The 15,093-nt window shown below is 38.6% G+C and overlaps 1 protein-coding gene across 5 annotated transcripts in view; it reads right to left on the minus strand.

Annotated features, from left to right (window-relative positions):
- Nucleotides 1-15,093, minus strand: part of LOC134210710 (protein cycle) — a 101,947-nt gene that overhangs the window by 40,754 nt on the left and 46,100 nt on the right. The window lies entirely within an intron of this gene.

Raw genomic sequence — 15,093 nt, forward strand, 5'->3', positions numbered from 1 at the left:
CAAATTGTAACTAAAAGTTTAACGAATCGGTGAAACGGCTCTCATCCCAAGGAAACTATTATGGTGGAGGAGAGGGTGGTCATTGGAAAAGTGGAGGAGATGTAGTTATTGGTCAACTCAGTATAACTTCTGATCCGCCAACCAAATTTTGAACACATAATCCTAGACAGTAACATATCCACAAAAACTACTGCCCCGAGAATGACATTTCCCCTAAAATGACCTTTGGAATAGTACCTACCGTATCCTAACTTACTTTTGCCTCTAATTATATCATGAACAAGTGTGTCTAAGTTTTGAAAAATGATTTTCATTTCCATATCATTTTACTTTCATGTTTCAAATATTTTTGCTGAAAGGTGGATAAACTCGATGAAATCAGATGAATTTATGAAATTTTGTTTGAAAACAGTTTCGCTAATTCCTTGCGAAACATTTCGAAAATTGGCAATTGCTCAAATAAATAATTCAATATGTATTAAACTGAAAAAAAAACTCCAATTCTTCAGAACGAAAGGAGAACATATGAAGTTATTTATTTTTATTTGATAGTTTTCTAATAAAACAGTGATGATTTTAAAATATTCGCAAAAATTGGGACAAGATCTATGGCGTGTTTTTTTACTTTCTAGAAAGAGGCTGAGAAAACTTAAAGAACGGGATTGGTAGTCATATGGCTACCGGTTCTGCGTCATACGCAGGAGCTCATAGGTTCAAATCCAGCCGCATTCTCATGCACTAGTAATCGATAGAACTGAAAATGATCTTCTATATGGCTTCCATTTCTATCATACATACCATTTCTATCATATATTCTACGATTTCCAATTCTAGCAATTACTGCTAGAATATTCAATTAATGAAAAAAGCTCATTTGAAGATGAATGCTAGTCCCAAGCAAACATCTGTTGGTTTTCTGTGCAATATCAGCTGACCTCATCATAAAGGAGTGACAACTACGGATCATGCTCAGGAAACTGAGAAAACTTAAAGATGCTATTAGAAAGACGCTGGACGCCGAGTCGGGGAGAATCAAAGTATGAATAAAATTCATAACCAGTATCATCGAAATTGCTTCATCAAACGCAATTGAGATATAAATAAACAAATAGGGGAACTGTTAAGATCTCAATCTCACTGAACATTGAATATCGAAGCCATGAGATAAATTCCAGGAGCTGTTCCCCTAACATAAAATATAAAATGGCAAGCAGAAGAATAAAATGCATTTACAACATAGCTTTGGAAAACCCGGTACATCTCCGGTATCCATGAGTCAATCTGAGATTTAAAATAAGGAGAGAAAACTAGAAATATGCACGATTTTTTTTTCAAAATCTTATGCTAAATGCTGCCTATTTTTGCCTATCTCAAACTTTTTGTCAACTCCTGTACTTGCGGCGGCAGCATATGCTTGTAGGCACCAAACTAACTTGAAAGAGACTTCCCTAACTTGCGAAAACATCACCTCTGCATACTAAGAGTCAACTATCTATTTATTGTTTTGAATATATATGCAATATTTTATAAATGATTCGACATAGAACAACAAGAAAAATATACTTAATTAGTTTTAGTTTTAATTTTTTTACTTGAAGTTTTAATGCTCAGCCTTGTATTACTATGGTATGGAGTAGAGGCAGAAAGTACAAATCAGCAAAAGAAAACTTGCAAAAATTTGTTAAGAACATTTATTCTACAACATGTTGCTCTACTAATGGATCGGTTTACGCAATCTCATATTCTCACCTTGCTATATGGCCCACAATCAGCACTAATTGTGATGATGGTATGAAACCTTATTCAAAGCAGCTTCTCTGCACTGTGTCGAATTCATGATCAAAATTAAATAACTGACTTCAGAGGTTTGAATTTCTTCGAACGGCTATTCAAGTATGTGAAGACATTTTTTTATGTATCTATTATCAGACTAATGTGAAGGCACGTGGAGACCATTCTTTTGACATCGTGATGTAAATGATAAACCCGCCAAGTTTAACAATTGTTTCTCGATTATGCTGTCGAGAACAATATTTTCGTAGAATATTACAAAAATCTTCCAAATTAAATTAGTAAAACACCAACATTTGAACTATTTTTTATGAATACCTGCTTTGTGCATATTTACTGCGCAATAGAAGTAAACTTTCTTAAACAATACGGCGAAAAGCATCAATAGCGAATTATTCGGAGTAGAGGAGCTCTTATATCGAAAAAAACATATTCAAACTAATTGAAAACAAGAATGGGCGAATAACAATGTAGATAACTTCGGTACTTTATACCTAAAGAGCCACGCAGAATGGATGCATAGAAAACCAAGGGTACACTGTCAAAACGCAAGCAAACGTTTCCATTCTGATTGGATAGTCGTCATTATGGTTTTCAACTTGATTGAGCCTATATATATATTGAGCAGAGTAATCAGCCCCTTCTTCTTAAACGGGTACCAAATATTATTTCGGGAAAAGTTCGTACTTTCGAGAAAATTGATTTCAAATGTATTTCTTCACATAAAATTTCAAAGAAACAAGCTTCGAAAATCAAAGCTTTGTAAATTCCAATTTAGACTGTTAAATCCACGTTTAATAGCAGTGTGCTGTAAAAACACTTTCTTTCACAGTCTTAAGAAATCAAAGTTTCCCCGATTTTTACACAAACGCAAAACTGGAAGTGTTGAGAAATCCAACAAGTTGCTACTTTGAGTTTTCTTTCCATCCTTGGGAAAGGGTTGGCATTGTCTTTCGTTCGCTACCCTTTATTTGCTACCTACTTCGTCCGCTCTCGTCGCGCGGGAACGCACAGCAGGGAAATGGAAAAGTGTCGGTTGAAAATAGGTCTCGGTTTCATAAGGTTTCATATTGCCGCAAACTTCTAGCGAATGCAAAGAGTTAAATAATTTAACGAGTTCAACTTCAAAGCGTTGCACACAAAGATGTGTGACATTTTAAGTTGAAGAATATTGAACGGTTTGTTCGATTGGAGCATTATTGGTGAAGGCACCATGTGAGACCGAAATACGAACAGCATCTACGCCAAAATTTCTAATTGAAAAGTCAAAACCCTATTCAATTCTCTTTCTAAGATTCTGCAAACTTATTACTGTTACAATAATTGTTAGCTTTTAGCTGACTTCCAGCTAGTTTCTACAATTCCTCGATTAATAATTATCTTGCGATGCCAATCAATGCACGAATTTGTATATTGTATTGCAAGCATAATTATATACAAATAAAAAAAAATACAACACACATATTTGTTCAGTAAAAATAAGTTTTTTCACGAAAAAGTTGAATATTTTAGATTCCATGTTCATTTAATTAAATTCTTCTACCAAGTACAAATTTCCCGTCGTTTAAATTGATACTTTTCGAAAAAAAAAAAATTGTACAATATAAGAATCAACAGATTTCCGCATTGGACCTCGATTTGATTCATTCATCATCAGGTTCAACGATTTTAAGATGCTCCAATCCCAATATTTTTCGGTTGATGGACACTTTGCAGTATTTAGAAGATTTAGTTCTTACGTAGGTAGTAGGTCTCATCACGATCACACAGGAATGTGGAATTGTCAGTACTTACGCTCAATAATTGGCTCAGCACAGTTTGGAGAAGCTAGAAAATCTGATTTGGCTAAACTGAGTGGGGATTTTATAATTTCCGAACTGTCACCTTTAAGTTTAATTTGACTTTAATTCGCGAATCAGACCGAAGCCTTAGAATGCTATTTGCATTTCCTCGGCCATTAATTGAAAGTGTTTTCCATTGCATGAGCATCGGCGTAAATAATGAGGGGGAGATATAGGCCTGGACCAAACGCACTTGTGCCCCCACCAGAAAATTTTAAAAGGGAATTCTTAAAAAGTTAATTTTTATTTACCATATACAAATTTCCGCATTCAGAATCGTACGACTTTTATGGCCATTTTTCCGCCAAAGTATTGAACTTGTCGTAGTAAAATGTTAAATCCAAGTAATAAAGATGTTACAAATTTTCATTGCCAACAGTTCTCATAATCGTTACATTCCGGTTAAATAGTTTTATCAAGTTCAGAAACAAGAACGATTGAAAAAAAACTTCATTCACTAAGTAGTGATCCTGCCTTTCTAGCATTTAGCCGAGACACCAAAGGTTCGATAGACCATAAATTCCATAACTTTTAAACGTAACGGCCGATCCATATAAAATTTAAATAGCTTTTGCTTCCTATCGAATGCAGCTTGTTGTGAGAATATCGGTTAGGGATTGCTATATGAAAAGTAGGCTAAGGTGTTTTTTATCTTTTGTGTAGGGGTGGTGGGGGTAAATTGGACACCCTAAGAACTGCTGTTGTTTATCGAGTGGCTATCAAGATTTTGCATTGTTCAATGCAGGTGTGTCAAAGCTTATCTTATTGGTTATCAAAGCCCGTTGTAAAAAAAATTAAAATATAAATTATTCATAATAATTGAATTTCATTTTGGGCGGGGTAAAATGGTCAGACGTTGGAGTAAAGTGATCAATCTTTTGAATAATACAAATAAGTCGGTCAAAATATTTTAATAACCGATTCAATACGGATGGGTCATATATGATCCAAGACGAAAATCAGCTGTCAAAAATCAGTTTTAAGAGATAGAGCCTTGCATTCTTCAGTAAAAATGTTCAAAATTAACTGCTCCATCCAGTAAAAATATTGCACAAGTCAGGTTACGGGCACTACGACGATCTAGGGCATCCAAACTATTGAAATTGAAATTACTTACTTATGGATCCTGTACACCTCCGGTGGTGCAAAGGGCCGACTTGAAAGATCTCCATCCTGAGCGATGCCCGGCTATCGCTTTAACCTGTTGCCAGGTTAGATTTCGGTCGACTTCTTTTATTTCTTTATTGAGGCTTCGCCGCCATGAGCCTCTGGGTCTGCCTCTGCTGCGATGTCCCGCTGGGTTCCAGTCTAATGCTTGCTTACAGATTTCGTTTCCGCCCCTACGTAGAGTGTGGCCGACCCACCAAACGCACTTGTGCCCCCACCAGAAAATTTTAAAAGGGACTTCTTAAAAAGTTAATTTTTATTTACCATATAAAAATTTCCTCATTCAGAATCGTACGACTTTTATGGCAATTTTTCCGCCAAAGTATTGAACTTGTCGTAGCAAAATGTTAAATCCAAGTAATAAAGATGTTACAGATTTTCATTGCCAACAGTTCTCATAATCGTTACATTCCTGTTAAATAGTTTTATCAAGTTCAGAAACAAGAACGGTTGAAAAAAAAACTTCATTCACTAAGTAGTGATCCTGCCTTTCTAGCATTTAGCCGAGACACCAAAGGTTCGATAGACCATAAATTCCATAACTTTTAAACGTAACGGCCGATCAATATAAAATTCAGATTGATTTTGCTTCCTATCGAATGCAACTTGTTGTGAGAATATCGGTTAGGGATTGCTATATGAAAAGTAGGCTAAGGTGTTTTTTATCTTTTGTGTAGGGGTGGTGGGGGTAAATTGGACACCCTAAGAACTGCTGTTGTTTATCGAGTGGCTATCAAGATTTTGCATTGTTCAATGCAGGTGTGTCAAAGCTTATCTTATTGGTTATCAAAGCCCGTTGTAAAAAGAATAAAATATAAATTGTTCATAATAATTGAATTTCATTTTGGGCGGGGTAAAATGGTCAGACGTTGGAGTAAAGTGATCAATCTTTTGAATAATACAAATAAGTCGGTCAAAATATTTTAATAACCGATTCAATACGGATGGGTCATATATAACCCAAGACAAAAATCAGCTGTCAAAAATCAGTTTTAAGAGATAGAGCCTTGCTTTCTTCAGCAAAAATGTTCAAAATTAACTGCTCCATCCAGGAAAAATATTGCACAAGTCAGGTTACGGGCACTACGACGATCTAGGGCATCCAAACTATCCTTGAGTTGTTATTTTGATGTTCTTAGGAATCAATACCATACTTTACCATATTCTTGTTGAATAATTGAAATTGAAATGCCTAATGATAAAATTCTACGCCTGCCCAGCGGTATAACAGACCGTTTCCAATATCTTTCATTCATTTTCATTTTTTCATTTATTTAGTTTACATCTAAACAGATAACACTGAATCAACAATTTGACGTCACAATACACGGTTCGAGGCCGCATCTCTCCATCCTCGGATACGCCCCACGCTCGCCAAGTCGTTTTGCACCTGGTCTGCCCATCTCGCTCGCTGCGCTCCACGCCGTCTCGTACCTGCCAGATCGGAAGCGAACACCATCTTTGCAGGGTTGCTGTCCGGCATTCTTGCAACATGTCCTGCCCATCGTACCCTTCCGGCTTTAGCTACCTTCTGGATACTGGGTTCGCCGTAGAGTTGGGCGAGCTCATGGTTCATTCTTCGCCGCCACACACCGTCTTCTTGCACACCGCCAAAGATGGTCCTAAGCACCCGTCTCTCGAATACTCCGAGTGCTTGCAAGTCCTCCTCGGCAATTGTCCATGTTTCATGTCCGTAGAGGATAAGCGGTCTTATAAGCGTCTTGTACATGACACATTTTGTGCGGTGGCGAATCTTTTTCGACCGCAGTTTCTTCTGGAGCCCGTAGTAGGCCCGACTTCCACAAATGATGCGCCTTCGCATTTCACGACTGACATTGTTATCAGCCGTTAGCAAGGATCCGAGGTAGACGAATTCCTCGACCACCTCGAAGGTATCCCCGTCTATCGTAACACTGCTTCCCAGGCGGGCCCTGTCGCGCTCGGTTCCGCCCACAAGCATGTACTTTGACGCATTCACCACCAGTCCAACTTTTGTTGCTTCACGTTTCAGGCGGGTGTACAGTTCTGCCACCTTTGCAAATGTTCGGCCGACAATGTCCATGTCATCCGCGAAGCAAATAAATTTACTGGATCTGTTGAAAATCGTACCCCGCTGTTACACCCGGCTCTCCGCATGACACCTTCTAGCGCAATGTTGAACAACAGGCACGAAAGTCCATCACCTTGTCTTAGTCCCCGGCGCGATTCGAACGAACTGTTCGCCCGAAATCTTCACACAGTTTTGCACACCATCCACCGTTGCTTTGATCAGTCTGGTAAGCTTCCCAGGGAAGCTGCTCTCGTCCATAATTTTCCATAGCTCTACACGGTCTATACTGTCGTATGCCGCCTTGAAATCAACGAACAGATGGTGCGTTGGGACCTGGTATTCACGGCATTTTTGAAGGATTTGCCGTACAGTAAAGATCTGGTCCGTTGTCGAGCGGCCGCCAACGAAGCCGGCTTGATAACTTCCCACGAACTCGTTCACTAATGGTGACAGACGACGGAAGATGATCTGGGATATCACTTTGTAGGCGGCATTAAGGATGGTGATCGCTCGAAACTTCTCACACTTCAGTTTGTCGCCTTTCTTGTAGATGGGGCATATAACCCCTTCCTTCCACTCCTCCGGTAGCTGTTCGGTTTCCCAGATTCTGACTATCAGTTTGTGCAGGCAAGTGGCCAGCTTTTCCGGGGCCATCTTGATGAGCTCAGCTCCGATATCATCCTTACCAGCTGCTTTATTGGTCTTTAGCTGTTGGGTGGCATCCATAACTTCCCTCAAGGTGGGGGCTGGTTGGCTTCCATCGTCCGCTGAACTGACGTAGTCATCTCCTCCGCTGCCTTGACTTTCACTGCCTGTACTCTCAGCGCCATCCAGATGTTCCTCGTAGTGCTGCTTCCACCTTTCGATCACTACACGTTCGTCCGTCAAGATGCTCCCATCCTTATCCCGGCACATTTCGGCTCGCGGCACGCGGTTTTCAATATCTACGATACTCCAAACCATCCTTGAATTCAGATCTTAATATTCGAATCGATCAACAAGAAGATCTACGATGTCTCAACTTTTTTTATGAGTTAGAATAGCTCCACGGGACTTCATTACACCATTACAGACAAACTACAGAGTTCGTTTGACATCTACGACACTCCAAACTGTCCTTGAGTACAGATCTTAATATTCAAATCGATCAACATGAAGATCTTCGATGTCCTCACGAGTTTTATGAGTTGGAATAGCTCCAAGGTACCTCGTACCACCATTACAGACACACCACAGAATTCGATCAATATCTACGACACTCCAAACTATCCTTGAGTACAAATCTTAATATTCAAATCGATCAACATGAAGATCTTTGATGTCCTTACTAGTTTTATGAGTTGGAATAGCTCCAAGGTACCTCGTAACACCATTACAGGCGCACCACAGAATTCGAGCAATATCTACGATACTCCAAACTATCGTTGAGTACAGATCATAATATTCAAATCGATCAACATGAAGATCTTCGATTTACGACACTCCAAACTGTTTTGAGCACAGATCTTAAAATTCAAAACGATCAATACGAAGATGTTCGATGTCTCAATTATTTTCATGAGTTTAAATAGCTTCAAGGTATCTCGTAACACTATTTTAGACACATTACAGAATTCGTTGAATTCGAATCTAGAATTCGTTCTACGATACTCCAAACTGTCTTTAAGCTCAGATCCTAATATTCAAATGGATTGACAAGAAGATCTTGGATGTCCCCACTATTTTATGAGTTAGAATAGCTCCACGGTACCTCATAACATCAATACAGATACACTACATACTTCGTTCGACATCTACGACTCTCCAAACTATCCTGGAGTACAGATCATAATATTCAAATCGATCAACATGAAGATCCTCGATGTCCCTACTAGTTTTATGTATTGAAATAGCTCCACAGGACTTCAAAACACCATTACAGACACACTACAGAATTCGTTCAATATCTACGAAACTCCAAACTGTCCTTGAGTACACATCCTAATATTCAAAAATATCAACATGAAAATCTTTGATGTCTCAACTATTTTTTTGAGTTGGAATAGCTGACCAACTAACATACAAGCTCGGAAACCTATGAATCACTCTGTTGGTGTTGTAGACCTCCAACTCCAACTCAAGAATGATTTGGAGTACCACAGGAATTCTGAGATTGTTGTGATTTGTGTATACTGGTTTAATGATGTCCCGTGGGGCTTCACCAAGTAACACACAAGCTCGGAAACCTATGAATCACTCTGTCGGTGTAGAAGATCTCCAATATCTGAACTCAATAATGGTTTGGAGTACCGTAGCTATTCTGGGAATGTTTAGTTTCTTATATACTGCTGTAATGATGTCCCTAACACTCAAACTCGGGAACCTATTAATCACTCTGTTGGTCTTGTAGACCTCCAATATCTAAACTCAAGAATGACTTGGAGTACTGCAGGAACTCTGAGAATGTTGTGATTTGTGTATACTGGTGCAATGATGTCCCGTGGGGTTGCTCCAACTATCACACAAGATCAGGACCCTATGAATCACTCTGGTGGTGTTGTAGACCTTCGATATCTGAACTCAAGAATGGTTTGGTGTACCGTAGCTATTCCGGGAATGTTGAATTTCTTATATACTGATGTATTGATGTTCCGTGAGGCTTCTCCAACTAACACACAAGCTCGGGAACCTTTTGAATTACTCTGTTGATGTTGTACACCTCTAAGATCTGAACTCAAGAATGGTTTGGAGTACCGTAGCTATTCTGGGAATGTTGATTTTTTTTAAATACTGATGTAATGATGTCCCATGGGGTTTCTACAACTAACACACAAGCTCAGGAACCTATCAATCACTCGGTTGGTCTTGAAGACCTCCAAGATCTGAACTCAAGAATAGTTTGGAGTACCGTTGATGTTCTGGTAACACTGCGATTTGATAAAAATAGTTTAATTATGTCTCAAGTACCATTTCCAACTTCATATTAGGATTGAGACCCCGAAAAACGCTTTGTTGTTTATGTAGATCATCAAGTTCTGTACTCAAGAAAGGTTTGGAAGCCCTAAAAGATCTAAAAAAAAATATTTTTCCCCATATTTCTACTTTTTTATGGTTTGCATCCGTTTTCGAAGCACTATGTCCAAAATTTATGTTGAAATAGGGGGAATGACGGCTTTGGCAGGTTTTGTTCTATTATTGGCAGGGGGGTTTTATGACTGACTAGGCTCAAATTTGGCCTAAACATTCTTTGCATATCAAAGAATATTGTGGCCAAATTTCATAAAATTTGGTCGACAAAAACCCCCCTGCCAATAATAGAACAAAACCTGCCAAAGCCGTCTTTCCCCCTACGACGAAAAAAAAATCGTGTTGAATCGGCTTACATATTCTTAATAAAAAAAATACTACCTGACAGACATAAACTCTTCGTTTTATCACAGACAAGCAGACCGGAGCTGAACAAAATAATAGGGCGTTCAAAATTTGATTGACCATTGCTCTGTGAAATATCAACCGATGTGGAATAGTTTGGCAGAAAATGTATCTAGTTTTGAAAAACTGGTTGAAAATCATGTTTTAACCGCAGGAGAAATTCCAGATTATTTGAGAGCATGTCATATATGGTAGTTTTTACGCGCCTACATTATTTACATGGGAGAAATATTGGCCCTTGTTATATTTTAATACATAAACTAGAGCTTTCACTGAGTTGATTGATATAATGATATCAAAGATCGAATGGCAAACATTTAAGATATGGCCGTTTTCGTGAACGTGGCGTATAGAAATATTCGCTCAGAAATGTAGAAATTGTACGGCAATGAGCAGATCCCCCGTCAGGACAAATGGAGGACCAAATCTTCGCGCAGTATCAATTGTATTTTATAGCTGAAGTGTGGGCAGGCGTGACAGGCATGACAGGCCCAATGACAAATATTTCGAGGGCCAACTGTTTTGTATGCTCTAATCTATGCTTACGCCGAAATTACAGGAATTCAAATATATGCCTTATGTCTGACAATCAACATTGAATGCTTTGAAATCAGCAACTTGCATAATGCACATCTAAACTCGTTTTGGAATGTGTTCAGTCACTCTAACCCTTGAGTAGTCGTAACAAAGTAAACCTGTATTGGATTCCTGCTCATTGTGGCATTATAAACAATGTGCATGCTGATATGCTGGCAAGACTTGGTTCATCTCGACAATTTATAGGTCCCAAACCATTTTCTAAAATAGAGGATACCTGGAAAAACACTTTGATTGCGAGGTAGTCTAAACGTTTCATCACACTTGTTTATCACTCGCAAAATTTTAAATCTTTCAAAAAAGATCTTAACACATATACAGTTCTTATAACTTGCCTTTACCCGAGCTAGTATCACTTGAAGCTGTTATGAACACTTTAAGATGATGTAATTCGTTTCTGCGGCATACATGTAGAGGACGCAAAACATCTGTTATGCCATTGTCCGGCAATTTTTAGAAAGAGATTACAGTTCTTCAACAGGGGGCTGATATAACCCTCTGAAGTTTGGAGATCTTTTTTTGTCTTTATTTGACAGCTCAGCCCTTAGCTGACTAACCTCTTAAAGAACAAGTCCCAATACGGTAGTACGATTCATCAGAACCATTATGTTTTGTATTGGGTAGATGCTGGTAGTCATGGTTATGCAATGCAATTACTATACATAGTAATGATGCATCAACTTGACTTAGCTACATCAAATGGAGCATATATTACAATGTATCAATGCACTATGGGGCGGCTCCATACAAGTAGGTGGCCGAAAATATTTTCATTTCATTTCTGCAATATATCACACTTATATCGTAGATTATTGTCTAAAAGATGTGAAATACTTGTTTTGCAGGTCGTTATTACTTCTAAGGTCTCCAAACTCCCTGGAATACAGACCTTTGATCTCTATGGAATATATCCCTTTTATCTACGAATGTCTCATGTACACAGCAGTCTATAGATGTGTATTTTATTGCAGCGCAGACCTGTAGAGTTCAAACTAGAAAATTGTATACTGTTTTTATGTGAATTGAGTTGTACAGATGTTCTAAGTTGCACAAGGACTCCGTCAAATACAGGCCATTGCATCTACATACGTAACAGGTTGTCTTTGTAGGATTTTTCAGATTGGTTCAGGCTCTTAACCCGTAAAACAAGTAAAGGGAATACAATATAAAGCTCTATTAAAGCTAAACGAACTCCATGCAATAAAAGCTTCAAGATATATAAGTATACTGCAACAACATTTATTTATTCATTATGTACATGAACATCCTCAACAAAATCATCATTTATTTCTTCAAGATCGATTAAAATATCAGCTATGGTATATTTTTCTGTACTCGAATCTGTTGTATTGCAAGAAGTTTCAGTCACTAAAAAACATTCTGGAAGCGTGATCTCGGTTTTTTTTTAAATATGGCCTATCACTTTCACCATACTCGTATCACTTCTGTTGTAGGCAGTTCTTCTTGCTCCCAGTAGCGCTTTTTCTATGACATCCTCTCTTGGATCCATTAGCTCGTCATTAATTCTTCTGCGCTTCGTACGCTCACTTAAATCCTCAAATTTGTTTGATGGCCTTCCACGAGATGTTGAAGCCACTGGCTCTGGCTCAGCATGATAAAATTCTTCTAATTCAAATTCTGTGTCAAGCCATTCCTCATTATATGAGTCAAAGTAAGTTTTGGACCGGGATGCGGCCTGCCATTTTTTTCAAATTTCAAATGCAGATTTATTAATTTTGTATGGAGTTGACTCTTTTTTTGTTTATCCACAGCGAAGCTTTGGCAGATATATTCCAAAGCTTTTTCAACGCGATCTACCTGACGTCCCTCGTGAGCTCTAAATACTTCAATGAGTTGCCTATAATTCATGATTCACCAAATAATAAGTACAAACACTTCACACGATTTACCTTCGCAATCACAGCTCACTATGCACTCAGACAGACATTCATGAATGTTCTGTTTATTTATTTCACCTAGGTACATACCAATAATTATCGAAAGATGTCCTTAGGTACAGACATTTTTGCTTCTTGTATTCACATATTGGATTTTAATTAATATCAAAATTTTACTTTTTATGAAATAACTAGCGAAAGAAACCCAACTTTGCCCGGGTGTTGCAAATGTCATAATGATCTATTTGCAACACCGCACTCTAGATCAATTTCCGTGCATTTATTTTGTTTTCCTCAACAACTGGCCAAAAATTATTTATTTATAATTAATAATTATTAATAATTTTTCTTTTATATTTCCCCCTTAAATTCAGCAACTTTTTGTATATACAAACCTTGTGGATCACAAATCGAATCGATTGGGGGGAAAATCTTGCAAATCGGTCAACCCGTTCGCGAGTTAAATCGTCAGGAAGGAAATCTCAACTCATTTTTATTATATAGATTTCAAATGAAGCCTAGAGTATTTTCGTAACCCTCAAGAGTATATTGTTTTTTTTTTTTCATATTTATTTGCTTGATACTTGATAGATAATGAGTTGCCTCCTCTTGGTGAGCCTACGCCAAATGGAGTATCATATAGCTGCATAAGCTATCGTGTACACGGCCTACCACGAAGCCTACGACACTTTTCGTGTTATCTACTATCTCTATTTTAACTGTTCTTGATGCTCTTTTGTCATACGCATGGGATTTGTATCCAGCCCACCACAGTCTGCCGTGTATTATGAGAATAATTACATTTAATGTTTCAAAATTAATGACTTTTTTTCGAAAAAGTGATCGGAATCGCAGATTTGCAGCCATAAGCAGCTGGAATTTGTTTTAATGCCTTCTGGGAGGTCCAAAGAAAGTCGTAGTGGTAGTCGCTAAGCGAAACTTTGAGAAACTTGTTTTGTATGGAACTTTTCGTATGATAAAAAAAAATTTTTCTTCGGGTCATTTTCGGATGTTTCACTACCTATTTTCCCATAACTAACCCGTTCTTCGCAAGTCCATGAAACAAGCTTTCAGAAACTTTTTAAAGAGTTGGAAAAGAGCTACTGTAGCCGAAGATATTGACAGTTGAATAATGCATTGATTTTTCAAGAACTAAAAAGTGTCTGGCTCTAATGCCTATATCTTGATAACCATATGGCTTAGAGTGCTGATATGCTGGGGTTTAATGCTCCAAAGCTTTAGCATTTAGTAGGTCAACTTGAATTACGAATCAGAGAAAGTCGATTTTTTTATTTTCGGCCACCTGATTCCCCATAGTGCAATGGTCGCAGTGATTAAAATACCCAACAAGGCGGACAAGTGCACAAAAATGCAGACATCGACAGACTGATGAAATACGGCATATTACAGTGGGTTGGACATGTAGTGCGTATGTCGCAAGAGGGACCAGCTTAAGTTATGTTTAGCAGAGAACCTGAATGACGACGTCAGTTTCGGGGTAGACCTCGCACTCGCTGGCTGTGTGCAATCTAGGAAGATATGCGTACGGACGGTGTGCATGAAGACTGGCGATTGATTGGCGGCCCAAGAACGAGCGACCTGAAATATAAGTTTACATTCGGTTTTGCTCCGGACAACAAGAAGTGTACGACCATCATAGGTATAGGTAGATGCGACTGTTCCGGATCTTCCAGAGCACCTCCCATGGTCACTCTGGTTCGTCAAAATAAGTCACCACAATCTCAGAGTTTGATGATAAGAAGTTTTGAAAAAAAACCGCGATATGATGAGTTTCATGAATTGGCCACTTTCATGGATGTTCCGGAGGATCTCTCGAAGCCAATCGGGCCCATCAAAATGAGTCATCACAACCATTTGTTACTCAGATTTCGATTGAGATTCGAAAAACCGCACCCTGCCTGCTATGATGAGTTCCATGAGTTGACCACCTTCACGAATCTTCAAGGTTTTCAGGAAAACTCCTGGGGCCCTCCTTAGCCGTGCGGTAAGACGCGCGGCTACAAAGCAAGACCATGCTGAGGGTGGCTGGGTTCGATTCCCGGTGCCGGTCTAGACAATTTTCGGATTGTAAATTGTCTCGACTTCCCTGGGCATAAAAGTATAATCGTGTTATAGCCTCATGATATACGAATGCAAAAATGGTAACTTGGCTTAGAAACCTCGCAGTTAATAACTGTGGAAGTGCTTAATGAACACTAAGCTGTGAGGCGGCTCTGTCCCAGTGTGGGGATGTAATGCCAATAAGAAGAAGAAGAAGAAGGAAAACCTCCGGTGGCCACTCAGGTCCATCAAAATTAGTCAACAAAATCATTTGTTC

Source organism: Armigeres subalbatus, chromosome 2 (assembly GCF_024139115.2).
Source record: "Armigeres subalbatus isolate Guangzhou_Male chromosome 2, GZ_Asu_2, whole genome shotgun sequence".
NCBI classification, from domain to species: domain Eukaryota; kingdom Metazoa; phylum Arthropoda; class Insecta; order Diptera; family Culicidae; genus Armigeres; species Armigeres subalbatus.